The sequence below is a fragment of the Anser anser genome (assembly GCF_964211835.1).
Source record: "Anser anser genome assembly, chromosome: 11".
Lineage (NCBI taxonomy): Eukaryota > Metazoa > Chordata > Aves > Anseriformes > Anatidae > Anser > Anser anser.
The window spans coordinates 3,211,165-3,222,500 of record NC_139732.1 but is presented as its reverse complement, the minus strand read 5'-3'; the positions used below and the strand labels follow the sequence as shown (position 1 = coordinate 3,222,500).

The window sequence follows — 11,336 nt, the reverse complement described above, 5'->3', positions numbered from 1 at the left end:
ATTTTAAGCTATCATAGATATGCATCTACTATTATTCTGCCATTGGAAAAAACAAACAAACAAACAAAACAGGATAACAGGGCTGTTGTGAGAGCAAAATCTTATTTCCCTTCTAGAATGAGAAACATCTGATTGATTTGAATTCTGTAAAACATAATCAGAAAGTACATTGGTACATCAGCTGACTGCCTTGAGGAAAGTAGGGTCCCAAAGACTGCTATGAAATGCACAGGAAGCATAATTAAGTCCATTAAGCTTCAGGTGAAGGAGTCAAACAAGGTCTCTAACAACTGTCTGGCAATCACACTGGGCTCTCACAAAACCTGAGAAAGCCAACCTCTGAAACAGAGCACTTAAAGCAGAGGAAAGTCGAAGTCCTAGCTCAGCTGGGAAATGGGGCTCAGCAGACATTTGGGTAAGGAATGAGATACCTTCACATTGTAAAAATATGATTCTTAGTGTAAATGAGTATTATGTCTGTAGAAAATTAACCTTGAATACAAACCGGTTACAGTAGCACACATACTATTTCTCAGTGTAGATGTCCTAACTGGGTGAATAAAAAGGACTGCAAGATATCCTGAAGCCTTAGCAAAGGTAAGAAATGAGAAACTCACCCTTCTCCATCTGCGCTGGTGAATAACGTGGTCTCCTAGACTCCTCTTGGACTAGTGCAAGGCTATTGTAAAAATTAGGAAAAAAAAAATGAAAGTAAGGGAAGACTGGTAAGTCATATGAGAAGAGCAAAACCACACAGAAGAGGAAGCCTATAGGGGCAAATTAAATCAGCTGTTTGAGACAGCCCTACAGAAGGCAAACCATATTAAACAACTTAATATAATTTGTTCCCAAAATTTAAATGGAACTACCACTCAGGCTCCTTAAACATATTAACAGGTACAATTAGAGTGATTTCCAGTGATTTCTCAAATAAGTGCCATGTCCATCAAGGACATCAGGGATCAGAATTGGTCCCTAGGGGCTTCACAAGGGTACTCATATTAACTTACTTCAACTGTGATTCTTGCCCTTAGGGCAAATAACATAATTGCAGTGCAATGTGCATTTGGCCTCAGCCTGCTTTCGCTCAGTTTGCATAGTTCTGCACTTTCCTATTGTTTCTATTGTACAAAATGCCATTGCACCACTTTGATAATGTCTGAATATATCAAAGGCCAGGGGGATTCTGTTATGTAAACACATCATTTATTCCTATATACAGCAATGATTACCTGACATCAAACTCATCTAGGAGCATGCTGTGTGACTACAGAGTAGGCGGTCTTACTGTTAAAGAGCCCTATCGATTGACAAGCGTTTGGAGAAGAGACGATGAAGGGGAAGGGTGTTCTATCAATAACTTAGAGCCTAAAATTCAACAGATAACTTAAACATGGACATTTTCCTGTTCCCACCTCTTCCAAAACTGTGACAAACCCCCCAAAAACCCTGCTCTCTTAAGAGCCACAGAAGACAGGGTAACAGCTCTGTTCTGCCTTGCTTATTAGCATCAAAGTTGAAGACTAGAGGATGCAGCAACCTGTGGTTACAGGTAAGGTGAGGATGGACTCCCCATCACAACATCCACCAGCTCTATCCAGGCAGAGTGATGGGATTTGAAGAAGAAACAAGATAATCACAGGCTTCTGATACAGGCAACTGATTTAAAGATGATGGCCCAGAGAGTCCAATTTATCAATGCATACAGAAAAAAAAAAAAAAAGTTACCACAGTGTTACCAAAAGGACTACTAAGAAGATTAGGAGATTTAAGAGGTGGGAAGTAAAAAGCATAGGGTTTTTTTTTTTTTTTTTTGAATAGCTAAGGTACTTTTCTATGCAATCAGATTCAATTTCATCATTGTGACAGAGAAAAGGTATGAAACATTAATGATCTGTACTGGACTAAATTGTTAGATGTACGCAGGCATACTGTATTCTAAAGAAAAATGTATATGAACATAAAAACTTTCCCACTACATTTAACTGGTATCTCAAGTAGATGCTTACAGGTATAGTTCTCATATACGGATATTGCGGTAGATTTATCTCTTTTCACCCGTTTGTGCTATCTAGTAATTTTCTTCAGACTCAGCAATTCTCAAAAAAAACAGAAGAATGAACTCTCCCTCTCCTGCACTGACACAGTGAATTCTCAGAGTCATACCTTTTGACTGTCCAACAATTTCTGGAGCTGCTTTGGTTTCTCCAGAGACAATGCTCTAAATTGAAAAACTCACTCCATGAGAGCATTTGGAGACACCATCACTTCAAGTGAATTTCTAATTTTATTTTTTTTAAAGTTTGTGGACAACACAAAGAAAACAGAATATAGGCTTCACTTCTGTAGAAAGATGCTGAAAAACAAAACCAAAAGCCTTTAGAAGAAACAATTTTGATGAATAAGTTTCACCTAGAACTAAATTTCCTGTAAGCACAATGATATGATGTCAGATTTTCATGTCAAATAGGTAGAACATCTGTGTAATTTCAATGAACTTGAATAAAAACAAGAAACAATATGTATTCAAAATAACTTTGCTTGCAGGTTAGACATGAAATTGTTGACATATTTAGTAGCTGTTTGTCTGAAGATCTGACCCACAAGCTGTATGTATCTCAAGCAGAAAGAATAAGAGAGAGTATGAATTAAAAGATGAATTTTGTATGAAAAAGTGTCTAATGAAAACGTCTGTCAGAAAGACTCTACTCAAATGTAATTTTTCCATACTGGAATTTATGGTTTTTCATTACAAATATTTTATTTTATGAATGGACTTTGTAAAGAAATCCAAAATATTTAGAGACTAAAGTTGTTTTAATGTTCTTACATTCATTGTTTCTGCAATACAAAAAGAGAAGGCACTATTATTATTAAATAATTTAAAAACATTTGACATCTAATGCAGAAGTTTTTGTCATTAAACAGTATTTAATGTAGCCCAAATATACACTTGCTGCAAAGACTGCTTAGAAGGATAACTGGTCAGTTTTGACTCATTGCAGACGCAAGTTTAGCCAGAGGTCAAGGCTTGCTGAACTCAGTATAGGTTTACATCCGTCCTAGAAAGGACATTTCTAGAAGCCATGCAGACGGATGATAAGGGCTGATAAGACTTAGCATCTGGAAAGGGAGAGCTGAGAAGTCACAGGCAATGAATCTAGACTCAAGGACACTTGAGACAACCATACAACTTGTGCCTTCCAGACCCATGGAGGATGTCCAATTTACCCAATTCTTGAAACAGGCTTTGCAAAAGATTTCTGGATTGGTTTGTCTGTTATACTATTAGCTCTCTAGCTGAAGTATGAAGGAGTTGAGGAAGGATCACAAAAACAGACAATGACAGTTTTGAAGCACTTTCATGCCTTATCAAGTTCAGTCCAAAACAGGCATCACTTTTGCACTTGACAGTACTTTTAACATGCTCAAGGGCTGCAGAAATTTACATCAGCTGCCTGAGAGGAAATTGAAATTCCTGGAGCTACATTACTGTTTTCAGTCTACCCAGAAATTCCCCTTTATGCAAAAGCCCGATTCCTTAGAAAGCTGGTTAATATAACTTCTACTGACCAGGTGTCTGAGGGAAGAAATGAGGCCATACTGAAAGAGGACATTGCTCTTTAGAGACAAAGAAAAGACGGCATGATTCCTACTCACCAAAAATTTACTAGACCATATGTGGACAAGTTGAAGTAGCCTAGCATCTGGAAAGGGGGAGCTGAGAGGCCATATGCAATGAATCTAGAATCCTTCACCAGGTTCACAAGGGAAACTTTAAAAATAAAGTTTGACCAAGTGAAAGAAGGTTCAGCACAACAAAGAGAACCAGAGGAACAAAGAGTACGAGCGCGGGTACAGCTGAGTTGAGCTGAAAGCTGGAACAACTCTCAGTGTAAGGTGAATCTCAAATTTGGAGCCTGATAGGGCAAGAAATCAGGAAGACTTCAATACGTATGAAAAATATGTTCAGACTGCAGAAAGGAATGTTTTTATTGGGTTTCAAAGAAGGGCAGCAGAAAAGAGTTCAGAGAGGAGAACAATAAAAGTAGCTCAGGTAACATTTATGAAGGGAATGGGTGAGAATTCTGGCAAGAATAGAAAGGAAAATGTGGTATCTGCTCATATGAAGCACAGAAACAAGGCTTGATGAAAACTTATATAAAAAAAAAGGAAAGATAAGCTCAAGTTTATAAAGCTTCTCTGATGGGGAAGAGAGTAGGATGGAGAAGCAGCATTATTTGGCCCTGATTGCAAGCAGAGTTGGCAAGTCTGAACTAACCGGAAAGTGTCTTGGGAGATCTGTCTTCTATTTATTTTCTTCTGTGGGCTGGATTTTGCATTGTGTAGTCTTTGCTTAATGTACATTGGCTATTAATGCATTCCTTCTAGGTGGGCTACCGTTTAACTTCTGAAAGGGACTGGTGTTAGTTTTAGGAACTTAGGCTATGTATGTAATACAACATGAAAACTATACAGAGAAAAATCATAGAAAAATCTCCAAACACTACTCCACAGCCTTCCTCTTCAGGCCTCCTTTAAGAAACCTCATGCAAAAAAATTATCCTCAGCTTGGCTGTAATTTCTTTCAAACACATCCTTGATCACCAAGAATAATGACACTCAACCCTCTCATTTCTTTGGGCAGTGTACAGAGACTGTATTCAGTGAGACTACTGCATCTGCTCCCCTTATGCGTTCTGCAATCCTCCAATAAGGTTACTAATATACAAGATCTTTGGGTTAGCTCAACAACGTTATGTTGCCACTCAAAATATAAGCAAAACTATAGTTTTTGTAAAAGTAAAGGTTAGAAATTTCAGAAAGTGATTGTCCAGAAGAAGATCTTCTAGAAGGGATAAGATCTGTTATTAGACTGAGAGATGGGATATAGATATATTCACTAGTACTAAAGGCCTGGCATTAGTCATCACACACAATAAAAGTAAGACTCTGTCAGAAGGATAAGTTTGGCAGTATGTAACCTCCCTCATATTTGTCAGTGTAAACTCATTTCTCCCAAGCAAATAGATTTTGAAACAGTGTCATTAAAGTATTAGCATTTTATTTTGTACTGGGCTAAGTGTGCTAAGAAGACAAGGAAAAGAAGGTAGAAGTAAAACAGTATGAGACAAGAGAACACACAAAATTCCTTAGATATATATCTCTGTATTAGGGTAATGTTTTTGTGACACATTCAGAGATATGTAGAAGCTACCTGTATTCATCCAGAATTGTGGCCTCTCAGTAGAAAAAAATAACAACAATAACAAAGCTGCTTGGGAGGATTCTGGAAGTTAATTTATTTGCAGAAAAAAGAATGCTTAGCAAGGTACTAAAAATGTAGAAAGGATGGGGGCAGACTGAAATTTTGCAATGTAGTTTACCTGGGCTGTGAAGTTCTTACAGTACTTGTAGACTGTCATATCGTTCTGTTTCAAATTAAACATCTGCTTACTAAGCAAACTAGTTTAGTCTTTCCATATCTTAAGTCACTCATATGAATGTAACCTAACAATGATAATGAATTGTCCAGGATAGGTATGTATCACATCTAAATTTTGCTGTTAATAAGAAGAAATAAGGTTAGACAATTCCTGGATGATCCACCAAGAGAATATATAAGCTGTTTACAGTTCTCTCACCATGTTGGAGAATACATGTTCTTATAAATAAGCGTGGGATGCATTGTTAGAAAGAATACACTGAATTTATCCAACTGAAAAATATGAGAAAAAATACTTTTCTAGAATGACATTTTTGAAAGACGTCTTTTGGTGCTTGATTAAAATAATGTGGGAACCGATACCAACAGGTAAGTTTAATTGGAGCTACTCAAAAATGAAGTCTATGCTGATTATTCACATGCTGCAGGACGTTGGGAAACTTAAGTTCAGCTCTGCGGAGAACAGGAAACTTGAACAGTTCCTGGACAAACCGTAGACATGGAAGTGCTATAAATGTATATTCTTTGCTAAGACAGAAATATCCAAATAAATAGGATAATATTCTGGGGCCAAAAAACAGCACAATTATGTTGTAAATACACAGACACATATAAGTATATAGTGTTACAATCAATTGCATAGAAATTTATTGGACTCAGTATAATGACTGTCATGTGTAATCACAAAGAATCAGTCCCTATCCATTTCATATTAGTGTTTTCGAACTTCTATTGACATCTCATGTGTGGCCCTAAATGCTTGTTTCCTGAGTGACTCATCAACTAATTCATTAGCTTTCTGGAGTGCCCTTACATTTCAAGAAAGCTGTCCTACTTCTGCAGCATGAGAAGTTAGAGCATCACAAGTGCTACGGGCACTGTAGAGAAGAGTAATAATCTCAAATGTAATGTTTAAGATGGATCAAACCAAAGAAAGAACAATCAGATTATCCAAATGTATTCATCCCAGCAATCTCCCTCCGCTGTAAGAAAGAATATACGCTGTGTCTTCTTCGGCAAATAAGTTTGTGTGAGCTAAGAAATTAACATTGTATAAATAGAAGGACCCAGAAAAGCCACTGGGCTTGAATCACTGAAGCCAGCAGGAGTTTCCCTCAGATTGCAACAGACTTGGATCATGTCTGTCGTTGGCATGGAGATACTGGGCCTATAAAACATTAGAAAAGTGAATTTTTATTAAACAAATTATCTCAAGACCTTGAAAACACGTACAGTACTTTTTGCTATTTAGTTTTTCTTTTACTGGAAGCAGTAAATGAGAAACATTTCCTGCACAGTTTATTGAATGTGTTTGTGCTTAGTGCTCAAAAAGAATATGCCACAAGGTAGTCAGGGCCTTTTATAAAATGTTACAGACCTTTGGGGAGCAAAAGTTAAGAGGAAGAAAAAAAAGTCAGAGAGTCAGAGGGACAGCAACTGGTGCACATTTCTGTTACTAACATATATGGTGGCCAAGGAAAGCATCACATGCAATTAACAATACACAGCTGTAGTCACACAATGCATCTCATCTGTGCAAGAGTAAAAGTTTATACAGCTGCTGCTAGCTACTCAGGAGTCACAAATGCAAACACATGATTGCATTATATTTACAAATTTCCTGCAGAACATTCTGCATTTGTATGGATTATATTACATTCACTCCGAATTTGATGACAAATTAGTGTAGATTAATCTCTTCTTAGAAATATGTGAAGCTTTTAACAAAGTGTACATAAACCAAGCTGCTAGTTGTTTCTCATTGTTAATAATGAGTCCTTTTAAAATCCAAAGTTTAGAAGTGTTACAAGGCATGCTACTGGGCTTTCATTCATTATATTAATAAAACTCCATAAAGCAGACTGTTGCTGCCAGAGGGTATTGCTCCTTTCTGACAGGTACAGTGACAGACACAAATTTTCTATCTCTGAATAGTACTATAGATAATATCAACTGAGACAAAGAGAACAAAATGTATGACAATTGTTCAGTCTCATAGCAAAGAGATTTGTAGCTAGCTACTAAGTATGCTTCCCAGCAAACAGACTATGTTGTCCTATGTTTACATGGAGGAGTAATATTTTCTTTGAAAATTCAAGGGCATTTGGTTTGTTTTTACTCTACTTGAAAGATTGTTTTGTTTGTCGGTTACAGCTAAACAGGTGTGGGGTCCAGCCTTTTTATTTTTGCCAGCAAAATGACTATTAAATGACCATTTGTTCCAGAATACTAGCAATATAATTTACAGTAAATACCTTAAGCAAACATTTTTCTCAGGTCTTGTTTTTTAGTAATAATATCCAGAAATGAATGCAACTCCCTCTCCCTCGTTCAGTACTGGCATTTCTAAGATGCCTTTCCCAGTGATAAGACAGAAAAACCTTGGGACCAGTCCAGTGAAGACAGGCAAGTCTCCTTTTTCCTCTAAAGTTTAATCTGTGGCTTCTGGGCCAGAACACCCATTTAGATTTCCCAACAAAGAAAAATAAAAGAAAACGTTTCGTTAAAGATGCGGGGAAGCCTAAAGAATATAGTGATAGGACTCTGCAAGCATGTTTCTCAGGCTTCGGTCCATTCCTTGGATCATTCCTAAGACTATTTCCCCTTCTGATGAACTCATGAGAGTTAATCTGGGGTCTTCTAACTGAGTACTGTAAATACCACAGTGACTTCTGGAAGAGAAAGAAGTTCTTGATCCCAGTTCCTTTACAATAGGGGACTTTGTAAGTCAGAATTTAGAACTAGATCTAATAATGAAGGCATGAATAGTAGAGTTGATGCCATATTCTCCCCTCGGTGTTTCTCACTGAGCAAATAGATCATAGTAAGGACAGGAGTTCTTCATATTGCTTTTTCTAGAGCCATGTAAACTGAAAGCCAATAGCTCACCAAAGAGAGAAAATGCAGGGTCTACTTGCAGATCATCCCAGCTGGGTGTATACAATCTCAGTCTGGCAACAGGACTAGAAGGTTTTAAACCACTATTCGTAATTGAAGAGATCACTATCAGCAGTGTGTTCATGAGAACTCCCTTATCAGAGCCAGATCCAAGATTAAACTAGCTCAGATCTGGTTTCCAAAAGCCATAATAGGCAGATGCCTAAAGAGGTTTAAGAACTGGACAAACATATATGATATTTTCTTCTACTGCTCTTCCAACCTTCATCTATTTTAAGCTCAGAGGACTTTGTAAAACAGACGGGATTATGCTTGTTTTGTAACTCTCATTATATTTCCATTCCAGATGTTTTTCTAGCCTCACCTTAAGTCCACATAAACTTTTAGCATCCACACCATCATCTGACAACAAGCTCCATAGGTCAACTACATAATGAGGCTACTACATTGTTTAACTACTCATTTACCTGTCTCTAACTAGCCTTGTTTGATGTCTTCACCATCCTTTATGGAAAGGATGGAGGCTAATCCCTCCCAGGCATCTCTTACATTATTCTTGAGATCTGAGTAATGGAAATTCACAGAGTATTTAATATCTTTATGCTGCAGCCAGACTCAAATGACAAGAATGATCACAATTAGAGGGCAGAAATCCATAAAGTTGGAAATTCATCATTTCCTCTGTGACTTCAATCCTCTCTGATTAAATTTAAATTACAATAACTCTGCAAACAGCTAAATTGTTCCAGCACCTGATACCCATTCCAGAAAAGAATACTTGAACCCATCTGTTGTACTGAGATGCACCCTTTTAACTTGCAACAGTGACCACTAAGGTCAGTTCTAGATTATCTTGTTGTTGCAGGAACTAATTCTGAGTTCGCTTACAATCCACATTCTCTAAAATTAACCTCAAGCCTTCCAAAAGCTCTCATTCTGTTATTCAATTCATTGTTATTGGCACTAAAGCTCAGTTTGTAAGTAACTATATTGTGTTTTAGCGCCAGCAGCTCCATTTATTATGTTCCAGACATAATCAAAACTTCTCTCAATATTTTTCCACTGTTTTCATTGTATTTAGCTCTCAGACTCATCTGGTAATTTGATATTCCAAATTGGGAATTCTACTATGCAAAGGAAAAAGGAGACTTGCCTGTCTTCACTGGTTTTTCTGTTTTATCACTGGGAAAGGCATCTTAGAAATGCCAGTACTGAGCGAGGGAGAGGGAGTTGCATTCATTTCTGGATATTATTATTGCCTATTGTTACTAAAATCCAGGAATTTCCCAAGACTACCACACTCAAAATTGAAATAGTATCAAAGAGAGCGTTAAGAAAGGATATAAAATCCATGCTTATGTCACAGAATTTCCAGTATTTTTTAATTGAACACTGAGCTAATTAGGGAAAATACTGAGTGGTGCAATTAACCAAATAAGTAACAAGTGTCAAATGACAATGGATGCTTCACAGGTTGAAATAAAAAATAAAGCTATAGCGCATTAAATACTTAATACAGTACAAAACCAAAAATTCTAACAACCATGACCAAGATACTGTAGTCAACGATGTTGCTGTACATAACCATATTGAAACTATTTGAAAAGAACAATTGATTTGCAAAAATATGCAAGCAAAAAGTTGTTTTTCTGTATGACATCTACTTGCAAGAAAATAGACTTCAGCAGCAAAAGGAAAATATGAACAAAACCTAAGCACGGCACAAGTAAGAATGCTTTCAAAACCTAAACCCTTGCATGCATACAGGTATGATACATGCTTTCCGTCACAACAAAGAAGGATCTGATAACCCCTGGAAAGTGAGTATCTTTTCTTGCACATGCAGATGCCTGCCTTCCTTTTCCCTTTGTGTGCTCAGTGATAGGTTCCTCTCCCACCTGTTTTTCATAGACATTAAGTAAGCTATGTTGCAGCTTACTAGCAACAGCTAAAGTAGCACTCAAGTGGCTGGAGATATGGTTTTCTGAGAGTTTGACTGCATTTTCTGAGAAGCAGATGTCCACATTACCAAAAGGAACTTCAGATGGTATTAGGGAACTATGATCACTCAAGGGATATTACATTTCTGTATGTCCATTCCTATAGCTGAAACAGTCCAGCAAACTTTTAATGGAAACTTCCCAGATTTTTGCTGAACAGTCCTGTAATAAGCTCAGAAAACATTTAATTGGAATCTGATAATATTTGTTCTTCTATTGAAGACAAGTTCATAGGTAGTGGCATTCCCTAAATACCAGGGGGTCTCAGAAAACTTTAACAAATAAGAGGTACTTTGTTATAAACAGACAACTTAGGTCATTACATAGACTTGCTGATATATCTCTTAAGATTGAAACTAGTCATGAGGCAGGATGCCAGTTTTTCAGCCTGGTCTAACTTGAACTCTGGCAATCTGAGGCAACAGAGATTGTCACTACTAATGTACAACCAACTTACTGATATTTTTCTGGGTTCAACAGATCCAAGGACATGATTCATAAACCTATATGGAATTTATTCATGTTACTCAGAAATCTTTTCTAATAAACTACACACACCAGGAACCTTGCAAAAAGCATGTCAAGCTACTTTGCAGAACACCGATCAATACTCAAATGTCACTTGTGCAGAGAAGAGTAACTGTGTCATGTTAGTGAATGAAGCAACTTCTTTCTTTTTTTAGTGTGTGTTTTGGAAGCTACCATTATGCTGATCCAATAGTTGAACTTCTATTTTAAATAAGGTGAATATTAACCCCAGACATATGCAAAGAACGCACCTGATAAAACAATTATTTTTCTTTATGAACCACATATAAAACACTCATTCTGGGTGGAATATATACACAAGGGAATATATACTGCCCACCTTCATATTTGTGAATCATGTTCTCATCTTCTTAGCCAATGCTTTTGTGATGTACCTCCTTCTCAAATTAAAGAAACTAATGAGGATCATTAGGGGAATTATCATGTTTTTGTTTGTTTGTTTT

General features: G+C 37.0%; 1 long non-coding RNA gene across 1 annotated transcript in view; it reads left to right on the top strand.

The window, feature by feature from the left end:
* The window catches only part of LOC310879960, a 6,696-nt gene extending 82 nt beyond the window's left edge, over positions 1-6,614 (top strand). Inside the window, exons 1-3 of the long non-coding RNA XR_014571282.1 lie at positions 1-415; positions 537-597; positions 1,223-6,614. The exon at positions 1-415 is cut by the window's left edge and continues 82 nt beyond it. This is a non-coding gene — a long non-coding RNA (uncharacterized lncRNA). The remainder of the gene's footprint in view (positions 416-536; positions 598-1,222) is intronic.
* Positions 6,615-11,336: the final 4,722 nt, after the last annotated feature.